The sequence below is a fragment of the Pseudonaja textilis genome, chromosome 1 (assembly GCF_049901715.1).
Source record: "Pseudonaja textilis isolate UNSWEBS1 chromosome 1, rPseTex1.2, whole genome shotgun sequence".
NCBI classification, from domain to species: Eukaryota; Metazoa; Chordata; class Lepidosauria; order Squamata; family Elapidae; genus Pseudonaja; species Pseudonaja textilis.
In genome coordinates, this window is record NC_141990.1 from 302,666,416 (window position 1) to 302,680,149 (window position 13,734).

The window sequence follows — 13,734 nt, forward strand, 5'->3', positions numbered from 1 at the left end:
GCTGCCCTCAGGTGAAGATGTTGCAAGGGGGGAGGCTTGACCCCCTCTTCCTCCTTGCCAGAAGCGCTCACATGCTCAGCAGGAAGGAGGAGGCTTGTCGGGGGCCAGAGGGGTAGTGAGCACTTTGAGTGTCAGTGCTTCTGGCGAGGAGGAAGCGAAGCTCCTGGGGGGGGGGGGTCAAGCATCCCCCTTGCGACATCTTCCACTGTGGGCATCGCTGGCAGCCGTTCAACCTCCTCAATGCACGGAGGCAAGAGGCAGGAGGTAACACCAGTTCAGAGGTTCTTTTCCCCCATCTCTCTCGCAGGCCAGGCCTATGCCGCGATATACCACGCATATGAGTCCATCCACTGCCAATATCACCCCTATTGCCCCACCTTCCTGACAGCCATCTGGTCTTCAGCACATGGCTCGTCAGCAGAGTGAAGGTTGTCCACTGTGCTGAACCATGCACGCGCACGCCCGCTGCTCTTTCTGGCAAGGGGAAGCGACCCCTCTTGGCTTGGACTCTAGGTTTGTGACTGGCATGTCTTAACTGGGACCGGGATGACTTTGCCTTGCCTGCGGGACCACCAAGTAGCAGCTGCCAGCTCCTTTTCCACACGCCAAGTCTTACGACAGGAAAGAGAGCAGCTGAGGTATCAGTGTAGCCGCTTGGTTAGTTCATAATTGCCCTACCCAGAGAAGGAGGTACTGGAGGAGGAGGCAGTAGTGGAGAAGCAAGCCAGGTGTTAAAGACCCAGGAGGGGAGGGAGGCTTCCAGGTGGGAGGGAAGTTTCCAGCTAGGACCTCCTTCCCTCCCTCAACTCTAGGTAGCCACACCTGGCAAAGGAGGGAGTTTCCTCTGATTTGGGGGATATATGAAATGACAGGAGACCAGATTGGGCCGGGGTGGGTGGGGGCGGGGGCTGTGTTTTTCTTGTTATATTTTTTTGTTATAATAATTAAGCATTTATATATATATTAAATAGTACATTTATATGTAATATAAAAATGAAAAATATATATTAAATATATTATCTTTTAAAAAAAAAAATTCATGTTAGTGGTCCTCAGGATTTAAAAGTATGAGTTTGGTGATCCCTGAGGTCCAAAAGCTTGGCAACTCCTTCTTTAGAATATGTAGACCATACTTTAAAGAAATATTGTCAAAGTCAATGAGATGACTTGATTAAGTAAATTGGGGTAGATTTCAGGCTCAGGTCTAGAAATATTTTTTCCTGTTTTGAAATCAGAGAAATAAAAGATTAAAGTATGCCATAGTCTACATTCAATTCTTTGTTGGTTGAAAATCATCCCTAATTAAAACATCCTAGTTTGTAGGAATAATCTGAGCAGACTTGGGATAAAACTAGATTTTGATTGGCTTTGTGGCAAATATAAAATGTGTGAAAATTTAACCAGACTGAATACTACCTCAATTCGATATAAATAAGGATTCCATCTAGCCTATTCATCTATTATGTTTATAAAACTTTATACAGAAGTTCCAACTGACCAAGCTGAGCACCCAAAGTCAGTATCTATGAGATCATTTGATGACTACAGAAGATGGAATATTCTGACCTAAAATGTAAGAGATTAAATTGAAATTACAAATGAATGAATGAATGTGTATTTAAGAAATTAATATAGAGAAGTGTAGGTCAGAAAGTATGAACTGGAAATCATCTGCTGTGGAATGTTTTGAATGCACATGGAAATATAAATAATTTATTGCTTGTTGACAGTTGCATGTTATGCTCTAGAATGCTCTTTGTAGATGATTCCTGCACCTCTCCTAAAGAATATGTAGTCAGTTACATCCACGCTACATTCACTTGGGGAAATTAATCAAAATTCACTCTTCTGAATCATTGTATGCAGGCCCTATTTTTCTTAGTTCCTCCTTCTCTGGATGTCACACTTTCAATGATAATGAAGATTCATAGTTGGCAGAACAACTGTACTGAAAGAGTGCTGATTAAACTTGCCAAATAGACTTGGAGGGATTTGTGTGATGCTACTGGGCACTGCATATGCCTAGGCTCCATTCCATTGAATATTTTTATCAATGGCTTAGATGAGGGAGTTGAAGGATACTTATAAAGATTGCAGATATTATGAAACTGGGAGGCACAGCTAACACAATAGCTGAAAAATTACTACTAGCTTGCAGTATCACATTTACAGACGATACCAAGCTGCAGGAATAGCCTACACTCCAGAAGATAGGTTCAAGATCCGGAAGGATCTTGACAGACTTGAACACTGGACCTTATCCAACAAAATGAAATTAAGTAAGGAAAATAGGGATCTATGCTTAGCGAAGAAAAACCAAATGGACAGTAGAGAATAAATGGCACTAGTAACTGTGAAAAGGATCTTGGAGTCCTAGTGGACAATCACTTAAATGTGAGTGTGCAGCCATCAAAAATCTAACACAGTCCTAGGCTGTATTAACAGAGGGCAAGAATCAAGATCACAGAAAGCGCTAGTATGACTTTTAAAAAAACGCCTCAGTAAGATCACACTTGGAATATTGCACCCAGTTTTTGTTGCCACAATATAAAAAAAGATGTTGTGATTTTAGAAAGAGAACAGAGAAGAGCAAAAGATGATTAGGGGACTGGAGGCTAAAACATATGAAGAATGATTGCAGGAATCTATAATTTAATGAAAAGAACTAAAGGTGACTCTATAGCAGTGTCCCAATATCTAAGGTGCTGTCATAAACAAGAGGCAATCAGCATATTCTCCAAAGCACATGAAGGCAAAACAATAAGCAATAGCAGAAAACTAATCAACCTAGAAATAAGGAGAAATTTCCTGAATTAGACCAATTAATCAGTAGAACAGCTTGCCTTCAGAATTTGTGGGTGCTCTATTACTGGACGTTTTAAAGAAGAGATTGGACAAGCACTTGTCTCAAATGGTATAGGGCAGTGGTGGCTAACCTTTTTAGTCTCCTATGCAGAAGGCAATGTGCGTGCCACCCCCACGTCCCCTGCGCACGGGTGCGCGATATTCCCCGCCATCCCTCCTTACCTGCATTGCCTCCCAGCTGATTTTTGGCCCATTTGAGGCCTTTTTTTGGCTCCCAGAGGCTCAAGGGAAGCCTCTGCAGCTTTTGGAGGCTGAAAAACAGGCCAATTTCGTCACTTCCAGTATTTCCAGAAATACAGGAATTGATGATATGGGCCTATTTTTCAGCCTCCAAAAGCTGCAGGTTTCCCTCGAGCCTCTGAGAGGCAGAAAATCAGCTGAGAGGCGCGTGCATGTGCAGTGAGAGAAGTTTGGCTGGGACTCTCATACCCGTATAAAATGGCTCTGCGTGCCACCTGTGGCATGTGTGCCATAGGTTCGCCATCACGGGTATAGGGTCTCCTGTTTGAGAAAGAGTTGGATTAGAAAACTTTCAAGGTCTTTCCAACTCTGCTATTCCAAAGTGACCTGGCATCTTGTTCACTATAAATTAAATATGAACCATCAGTTGGATCCAGATTCAAAAAGAAAGCTATCTTGAGATGCATTAGCAGAGCCCAGATCATATGAGAGGTTTGTTCTATTATGTGTCCTGATTAAGAACTTTCAGACAGAATAGGGAGGGAACCAATTCTCTATTAGCCAGAAGATAGCATTACAACCAATGCATTAAAACTGTGAGGATGGAGGTTTAGGTACACATGAGAAGAAAATTCCAGACTGTATGTGTATGCATAACAGGCTTACATGGTATGGTGACTTCTTCCCTAGAAGTCTTCAATGAGTTTCTGGATGCTCAACTGCCAGAGTTTTTCTAATAGATGCGGCAAATAGATGATATATAAGCTCACTTCCAACTTTATGATTTTATCTATGTTGACTCTGCTCATCAACTGACATCTCTACTGACACAATGGAAAGACTGATCACTATTACTATATGATTAATATTGTGTTTAAAATGGAGTATTTCACATGTATAGCACTTTTTTTTTCATTTCTGTGCATTAAAGCAAACAAATGAATAATGTATGTGAAGATAACTTTCTTCCCAAGTAGACATAGCAAGACCAAATGAAAATTTTAATCCACAATAGGATCAAGGGAGCTGACTATAGCTGAAAGCAGTGGGGAAGGGGAAACTTAAGGAATATGAGTGATAAGAAGAGAGAATGACTGAGGTGCTGACTGAATGTGGACTGAATACAAAATGAATGACCAATACAATTGAGAGGTTATTTGGTCATACAGAGAAAATGAGAAATGAATTACGTAACATATACATATAAAAGAAGAACAGCAGCAAGGAAAGATTTAAAAAGTTATACAGTCCTTGAATGGAAGTAATGAAATCTTTGAAAAAAGAATAGTGAGAATGTTAAAGTTTAGAACAGTAGTCCTCAAATTCTGCACTACCACATAGTCTATAAAAAGGTATACCAGTTGATCAATATATACCGTTTCCCCAAAAATACAACCTACCCTGAAAGTAAGTCCTAGCTTGATTTTTACATATACCTATATAAGCCCTATCCCCAAAATAAGCGCTAATTAAGATCCTACCCACTCCAGAGTGTACGGGTAAAAATTAAACTAGGGGGGGTGGAGCTGCCCTACTATTTACCTTTGGACAGTTGTAACATGGCCTTGCACACCCCAACACCTGCCTTACCAGCCCATTTCTTCTACAGCCAGCAAGGCTTTGCTAAAGACCTCTGTAACTGATAACAGAACCCCAGATCAATCTGGAGCTGTTATCGGCTGCAGAGGCCTTCAGAAAAGCCTTGCCAGTCACAGAAGAAATAGTTCCCAAAGGCCTCTGACAGCGAAAAGGAGCCCCCCCCTGGGGGAGCAACATGCACAAGTGAGGTTAGTCGGTGGATGATTTCCCCCCAAAATAAGACCTGGTGTCTTTTTGGTGGCAAAAAATATAAACAGAAAAATATAAGATAGTGTCTTATTTTCGGGAAAACACGATTATCTATCTATCTATCTATCTATCTATCATCTAATCTATCTCACTGCTATATAACTCACAGTTCCTGACCGGCTCAAGATTGACTCAACCTTCCATCCTTCCGAGGTTGATAAAATGAGGACCCAGATTGTTAGGGGCAATCTGATGACTTTGTAAACCACTTAGAGAGGGCTGTAAAGCAGTGTGAAGTGGTATACAAGTCTAAGTGTTATTGCTATTTGTATTGGATCAAGACAATTGCATCAAGGTGTCCTTGTCATTGAGACCATAATGCAATGCCTGGAATCGACAGGACTCTTAATACATATATACAACCCAAAATATAGATCCAAAGTGTATATGTGACACTTTTGTCATAATAAAAATGGACCATCAATAGAACAGACACAAAACTATCAACATCTTCAAAGGAATAAAATTTACTAGGGAAGAAGAAAACAGCTAACATGCTAATCCTTTCTGGATATCCTCAACAACAAAGGCAGTGGTGGCAATTAGAAACACAAGTTTATCATAAAATCATCACACCAACCAAGTGATCCACTACCAAGGTTACAACCCAACCTCCCACAAGAGAAGCTATGTAAGAACACAATTTAGAGAGCACAAACACGCTGCAGCAACCCTGAACAGTAGAAAAAGGAAACAGAGCATCTATATAACATTTTCCACATTTCCACCAAAATGGATATCCATGGAACTTTGTCAAAAAGTGCCTAACCAGTGAACCCAATACAGCACAACCAACACAAGCTCTGAAAAGGGTAACGTTGCCATACATCAAAAATATTTCAGAAACATCAACAGACTATTATAACACATAGCATCACCATAGAACACAAACCAACTAAAAGTCTCCAAAATATCCCAAGTAAACCAAAAGATCCAGCAGGCTTAGAAGAAGAAAAACTAGGAGTCATCTACAAAATAGAATGTAAGGATTGCAAGAGCTACTATATAGGACAAACAGAGAGAAGATTAGCAAAGTGCATCCATTAATACCAACTAGCAATTGGAAAACATGATGAAAGAACCTCAATTTCACAATACATGGACATGGTTAATCATATTTTCAACAGGATTAGAGTTGGGGTTAATTCAGAGAGAACCAAGGATCCACAAGTTCAACCCTGAGGTACAAAAATTCTCTTCTAATGTATTCCTTTGCTAATAATTTTTAATCTTTATCCGTCTCCTTATGTAAGCAGCTACAGTCAGCCAAATATTAAGTCAATTTATTAGCATAGAATTTTAAAAAACCAATAAAAGTATAACTGGAAAATATACAAGAAACTTGTAAAAGAAAATGGGCGTTGGTATTACCTGACACGCCATTTCTAGTTGAGCTGCGTAGAGCATCCAGAGAGTGGGAGGTGCTCTAGTCTTCACCAATTGCAGGCTGAGCTATAATTTGAGGAATGCTCCTCCCACCATGTGGCTTCTCCATGCGTTCCCCAGTTTTTACGAAGATGAGAAGACAAACAACTATCCCCTCATCTTAACTATAAACAACACTTAACCACAAAAAAACAATATGCATCGTTGGCCGAAACAGGATTCCCCACCAGACGGACCAAATAGGGTGGGGCTGGATGCTCTACACAGCTCGACTAGAAATGGCGTGTCAGGTAAGTACCAACGCCCATTCTCAATCGAGCTGCTCTGAGCATCCAGAGAGTGGGACATACCAAAGCATGGCCTGTCCTACGGGGGGGACTCCGTCTGGCTCGGAGCATGTTCTGGATCTCTCACCACTTGCTGAAGGACTCGTCTGGCAAAGGAAGCTTCTGCCGAGGCAAAAACATTGATTTTATAATGGCGAATAAATGGAGATGGAGACGACCAGGTAGCCGCTCTGCAAATATCATGAATAGGAGCCTGAGTAGCCCAGGCTGCAGAAGTAGCAGCACTCCTTGTAGAGTGAGCGGTTACTCCACTGGGAACAGGAAGCGCCTGTAACAAATAGGCCTTGGATATTGTAGCTCTAATCCAACGGCCAACAGTAGATGGGGAAACTTTGCAGCCCAGCGTCTTTGGTTGAAAAGATAAAAACAAAGCCTCCGACCTCCTGATAGGCTGAGTGCGACTGATATAGATACGGAGCGCCCGTCTAACATCGAGAGTATGCCACTGCCTTTCTCTCTCTTGAGAAGGACTTGGACAAAAGTTAGGAAGGACAAGCTCCTGTGATCTGTGAAAGGCTGAGTTTATCTTGGGCATGAAGGAGGGATCTGGTCGCAGGACCACCCGATCAGCGTGGAAAACGCATAACGCCTTTCTAACGGATAGAGCTGCTATTTCAGATATCCGACGAGCCGATGTAATTGCCACAAGAAAAACCACCTTGAGCGTGAGGAGTTGGAGTGACGTCTCTCTTAGAGGCTCAAAGGGGGGCTTAGTTAGCACTGAGAGAACCTTGTTGAGGTCCCAGGTCAGGCATCTGTGAACTACTGGAGGGTGCAAATTAGTGGCACCTCTAAGAAAAGCTCTAATGTGAGGATGGTGGGAAAGCGGGTTCCTTGAGCAGACAGCGAACGAAGGTGGGCCCCCCAACCTGTTAGGCTGCCGTCTGTTGTGAGGGTGACTCTCTGGGGTTCTTTGAACGAATGCCCTTTGTTGGTAGTGGGTCTGGTCCACCAGAGTAGCGAGGTGAGAACCTTTGGAGAGATCCTTACTACGAATCTTGAATTGCTCCTTCTTGAGCGTTGATAAGGTAGCAGGAACCATTGAAGGGACCTGGAGAGAAATCGGGCCCAGGGAACAATGGATATACATGAGATCATTTTCCCAAGCAATTTAGATAGGTCCTGCAATGAAGCTTTCTTTGCTCACCTGATGGCCTTAATCAAATTTTGAATGCTAGCAAACCTTTCCAGGGAGAGGAAAACCTTTCTCTCAACTGAATCAATCACCGCCCCTAAATGAACTATTCGAGTGGAAGGGGTAAGCTGGCTCTTTTCCCAATTTACAAGGAAACCATGATCCTGAAGTACTGAAAGAGTGGTTCTGGTGTCCCTCTCAGCTTGGCTTTGGGATGGAGAAAGAATGAGAATGTCGTCAAGATAGCAGTAAATACGGACAGGGAGTTGTCTGAGGTGAGCTGCTAAGGCTGCCAAAACCTTGGTGAAGGTCCTGGGAGCCAAGGCTAACCCAAAGGGAGGGGCTACATATTGATAACGACAGCCATTGTAATAAAATCTCAGATATCTAGAAAAGGAAGGGTGAATGGGTATATGAAGATATGCCTCAGAGAGGTCAATGGAAGTGAGCCAATCTCCTTCTCTGGTGCCCTGTAGGATGGACTGAAGGGTATGCATTTTGAATTTATGATGAACAATATAACGATTGAGCCTTTTTAAATCCAAAATGGGCCTCCAACCCCCAGAGTGCTTAGGGACTAGAAAGAGGAGAGAATAGAATCCCTCTCCTCGTTGAGAAGGTGGCACGGGCTGTATGGCCTTAATATCCAACAGATGTTTAATGGCGGTCTCTAGGAGAGCGCGCTTGGTATGATCCCTGGAAATGGGAGAAACCATGAAGTGTTCGGGTGGAGGGACTTGGAACTGAAGGGAGAAACCAAATTGGACCGTGTCTTTAACCCAAGCATCAGATGTAGATGCTTCCCACTGGCTCGCAAAGAATTTAAGGCGACCGCCAATGGGTAAGGGGGCTGAAAACCTATCTTGGACGGCGGGGAGTCTTACCTGCCGAACCCCGGGTCTTCTGTAACTACCCCCCCTCTGGATCTGTCTCCCGAATCGCCCCGGTCTCAATAGGCTGGGCGAAAGGTTGGAGATCTCTGATAACGGGGGGAGAAGGGAGTTTGAAAGGGGGTACGGAAGGAGCCCCTTCGAAAGGGCTGAGAGGATCTGGACTCTTGCCTACGAAAAAGAGCCAGAAGAAATTTCTTTTTGTTCCGGCTCTCCATCAACAATGGTTCCAGGGCCGGACCAAATAATTTATTTCCGGAGATGGGAACTGAGGCCAGTTTCGACCTGTTTTTAATGTTGGCCTGCCAATGCCTAAGCCAAAGCAGCTGTAGGGCCGTAACATGAGAGGATATGGCCCGAGAGGAGAATTTCACTGAGTGAAAATTTGCATCGGCCGCAAACTCAGCTGCTGCTGTTAGTTTTGCAATATCTTGATGGGCCCTAGTATTAGATGGAGGAACATGCTGCTTCAGCTGTCGAAGCCACCTAATAGACGACCTAGTAAAAAAGGATGAGGCGGTGGCAGACCGAATGGCCCAAGCATCAAACTGGTGCGCCCGTCGCAGCGCCATCTCCGCTTTCTTGTCCTCCGGCCTTAAGGCTTCCAGAGCATCTGTGGGGTTAGACGAGGATGCCAGTCTGATAATAGGGTCATCCACCTTGGGGGTGTCTAGCATAGTGGTGAAGTCTGCATCGAGATTAAAAAATCTCTTGTCCTGCCCTGAGGGGGCGGAGGGGAGACCGGAAGAGGCTAACTGTTTCGCCACTAGATCGGAGAAGATTGGAGGGCCTGGCACAACTTCGGCCTCCACCGCTGGCTGCCTGAAAATGGCATCCTGTGGAGCCCCAGAGGCTGCTGGCGAGGAATCAGAAGATGGCTGGGGAGTTAGGCCTGAGATATTCTTTGCTTTGAACAGCAAGGACTTAAATAAATGAGGCTTGAACAGGCCTAAAAGGGAGGGCTGGTCGGGGGAGATGCCCTCATCCTCTGACATGTCCCCTTCCAGCTGTTCCACTTCAGAAAAGGGCTCAGAATAATGGAGAGACCCCCTCTCTGACCCTTCCTCTGCCCCATAGGGTGCACAGGCCATTTCCTCTTCCTCGTCCTCCTCTTCCTCCCCTTCTGGGAAAGGAGGGTCCCCTTGGGAAGGTACCTGTCTGTGAAGAGTCACCGGTCTGGGTAGAGGTTCTCCGGAGGCAGAATCAATCTCGGGTGCCATTGCTTGAGAGGCTGTCTTGGACAACTGTTGCATACCTTCCGCGATCCCCTGGCGGATGGCAAGCTGCATCCATTCCTTAACGCTGTCAGGGATGATCCTAGTTGAAGGGTCTTCTGGGCGTAGGCCAGCAGCGATTGGGGTGAAGGTCGCCTCTGAAGTTCGAGTGGCCCGGGGGCTCTGGACAGGTGTGTTGTGCCTGGAGAGAGAAGGTTGTTCTGGCAAAGGGGAGGTTGGTTAGAGGTAGAGGGAATAGAAGCTGGAATTACAGAATGAGAGTCCCTGGAGCGCCTATCAAACTCCTTTTCCAGAGCTCTGTGGCGCCTCAGGGCGTCCCTTTCAGAGGCTGTGGTAGGTTCCTTGGCCCTTTTGCGCAGATGGTGAGTTTTAGACTTAGCCTTTAGGGAAAGCCCTCTGGGATTTTCCTCTGCCATTATAACCAAAAGGTAGAAACAAGGTATATTGAATATGAAGGCGGTTGGCATGCCTAGGAATGCGGTCCACAATGGGAGCCGGGTATCCTACAGTTGAGCCACGTCCCCCTTTTGGAAATTTTTTTAGATAGCGATATATATATATATGATTATTTATTTATTTATTTATTTGTTTATTTATTTATTTATTTTTTGGGGGGGGAGGAAAAAAAACACCTCTAAGGGTATACAATAAAAAACTGCACCAAATGACCAAAAAAGGAACTAAATTATTAATAAAATATAAATGGTTTGGTTTTTTTTTTTTTTTTAAATAGGGAAAAATTAAGATGAGAAAACTATCTCTAAATAACCAAATTTAACCAAATGAACACTGAGGCCAAACTTAAAACATGAAAAAATATACCAGGAAAGAAATTGTAAAGGCCTCTGAGGCTGCCTCCCAACAACCTGGGAAGTAGGTGCCTGTCTTCGCCTCTGAGCAGGCTGCGGAATGCCAACAATTAAAATGGGGCAACAGGGCACAAAGCCACAACACCCCTTCTGAAATAAAAGCTCCCACAGGCCTGTAGGGCCTGCTATGGGGCTCTATCAACTTCGCAGCAATTTGAGCCTGGGCAAAATGGCGCCCGCCACGAGGCACGCCTAAAAATGGCTACCGGGCTGGAAGCAGGGCTCAGAGACGGAATAGCCCTAAGAAAAAGGCAGTCAGCTAAAAAGATTGAGCTGGACAAATGAGGGCTAGGAAAAGGCGTTCGTGGGGGGAAGACACAATGCGCGCTAGGAGAGCACGATAGCAAGCCTCTGCTTAAAAGCAGGAACAGCTTGAAAAGGCAGGAAAGTGGAAAGGGGGGGTGGGGGGAGCAAAGACTCTAAACCCCCTCTATCTCCCCCCTGAGGGGCGAAACTTCGCTTCTTTACACACAACTAAAACTCAAAAGCGCAGGGACCAAGGAAAGAAGCCAAAAACGAAACGATCAAACCTGAAAGTGAAACAGAAATCCTGAAACGGCCAAGGAGAATGATCTATAGCTGCCTGTCTCTCGCGAGGCTGAGCTAAAAACTGGGGAACGCATGGAAAAGCCACATGGTGGGAGGAGCGTTCCTCAAATTATAGCTCAGCCTGCAATTGGTGAAGACTAGAGCACCTCCCACTCTCTGGATGCTCGGAGCAGCTTGATTGAGAAAGGGCGTTGGTACTTACCTGATACACCCGTTCTCTGTGAGCTGTGAAGAGCATCCAGAAGTGGGAGATGCTTCAGTCTCTTCTGGAAAGGCTGGGCTTTTACTCCGGGACTCTCCTCCTCCTCCACGGGACACCTCCCCAGCGTCCCCCAGTTTTGCGAAGACTGAGTGCCAAAGTCCGGAACTCATCACCTAATCCGGATCCCTGACTGGAACGGAACCCCCCAGATGGAAAGTAATGGGTAGGGCTGGATGCTCTTCACAGCTCACAGAGAATGGGCATATCAGGTAAGTACCAATGCCCTTTCTCCCATGGGCTGTTCAGAGCATCCAGAAGTGGGACATACCAAAGCTTGGCCTGTCCTTAGAGAGGGACTCCGTCTGGATCAAAATCCACTCCTAAACTCCGTGGACCCTCTGCAGGATTCTTCTGCCAAATGAAGCGTCTGCTGAGGCACAGGCATCAATTTTATAATTTCTGACAAAAGGGAGATGGTGAAGCCCAAGTTGCCGCTCTGCAAATTTTGTCTATGGAAGTCCGTGTGGCCCATGCTGCTGATGTTGCCGCACTCCTTGTTGAGTGGGCTGTAATGCCCTTAGGAACTGAGATGGACTGGCATTCGTAACTTTTAGCTATGGTGGCTCTCAGCCATCCACCGATGGTCGCTGATGACACCTTTTGTCCTAAAGTGGATGGGTTGAAGGATAGGAATAGAACCTCAGATTTTTGAAATGCTGCCGTGCGGTCTAGATAGATGCTTAAGGCCCTTCAAACGTCAAGTCGATGCCATTGATGCTCCAGTCTATGAGATGGTTTGGGACAAAAATTTGGAAGCACTAGCTCCTGCGCTCTGTGGAAGGCTGAACTTACTTTAGGAGTGAACGATGGATCCAATCTGAGAACCACTCTGTCCACATGAAACATGCACAGGTCCTTTATCATTGACAATATTGCCAATTCGGAAATCCTCCTTGCTGATGTGATTGCAATTAGGAAGGCCACCTTATATGTCAGGAATTTAAGACTAGCGGTTCTTAAAGGCTTGAACGGGCCAGTTGTCAGTGCAGTTAACACCTTGTTGAGGTCCCAGGTGAGATACTGGTGAATTACAGGAGGTCGTAAGTTTGCAGCACCCTTAAGAAAGCTGCGGACATGTGGATGGTGCGCTATGGAATGGAGATCACCCCAGGCTATCACCGAGGCTAAAGCTGCCGCCTGTCTGCGTGAAGTATTTGGAGATAGGTCCTTGGTCAACTCCTCCTGTAAAAAAGTCCAATAATTGTCCTATTGATAGGGCAGTTATGGTCGATCTTAGACCCCTGGCACTAGCGACAGAAAGCAGACCATGTGGCCTCGTATATACGATTTGTTGAGGACCGTCTGGATGCTTGAATGGTGGCAATAGCATCCTCTGAAATCTGTTGGGCCCTTAAACGGCTCCGCTCAACCTCCATATGGCTAGACTGAGCCATTGTGGGTTCGGGTGAAGTATCGACCCTTGGGAGAGGGAAACCTTTGACGGTGGAATTTTCCAAGTTTGTTCTCTTGACAGGTCCTGTAAGTCTATGAACCACGTTCAACTGGGCCAGTAAGGGGTGACCAATATCAATTCCGCTCGTTCTTCCAATAACTTCTGGATCAACCTGAGTATTACTGGGAGTGGAGGAAATGCATATAGAAGTCCAGGAGGCCACTAACATCACAAAGCATTGACAGCCTCCACCCCCTGAGTCGGGTACCTTGAAATATACCGGGGCAATCGGGCATTGAGAGGAGAGGCAAACAGATTGATCACCGTTTGTCCAAACCTCCGCACTACTTCCTGGAAGACAGACGGGTATAGGCACCACTCTGCCTGATCTATCGTGGCCCTGCTGAGCCAGTCTGCTTGTGAGTTTAAGGCCCCTGCTATGTGTTCTGCCTTGAGCGAAAACAGATTGGCCTCAGCCCACTTGAACAACTTGGCCGTCTCCAGCATCAGAAGCTTGGAATGGGTATCCCCGTCTGTTTACGTGGGCCGTGGTTGTGATATTGTCTGTCAAGACCAGAACGTGGCGTGATTGGAAAAGGGGTAGAAAAATGCGTAAGGCCAGGTGAACTGCTCACAGCTCCAACAGGTTGATGCTGTGTGATTGTTCGGAAATAGTCCAAATTCCCTGCGCAGTGTGGGATTGGAAGTGAGCTCCCCATCCTACCAGGCTGGCATTGGTTGTGATTGTTGCCCTGTAAGGTTCCTTGAAAGGACA

The 13,734-nt window shown here is 45.3% G+C and overlaps 1 protein-coding gene across 2 annotated transcripts in view; it reads right to left on the reverse strand.

Moving 5' to 3' along the window:
* JAG2 (jagged canonical Notch ligand 2) overlaps window positions 1-13,734 on the reverse strand; it is a 100,652-nt gene that overhangs the window by 43,559 nt on the left and 43,359 nt on the right. The gene's annotated exons all lie outside the window — the stretch shown is intronic.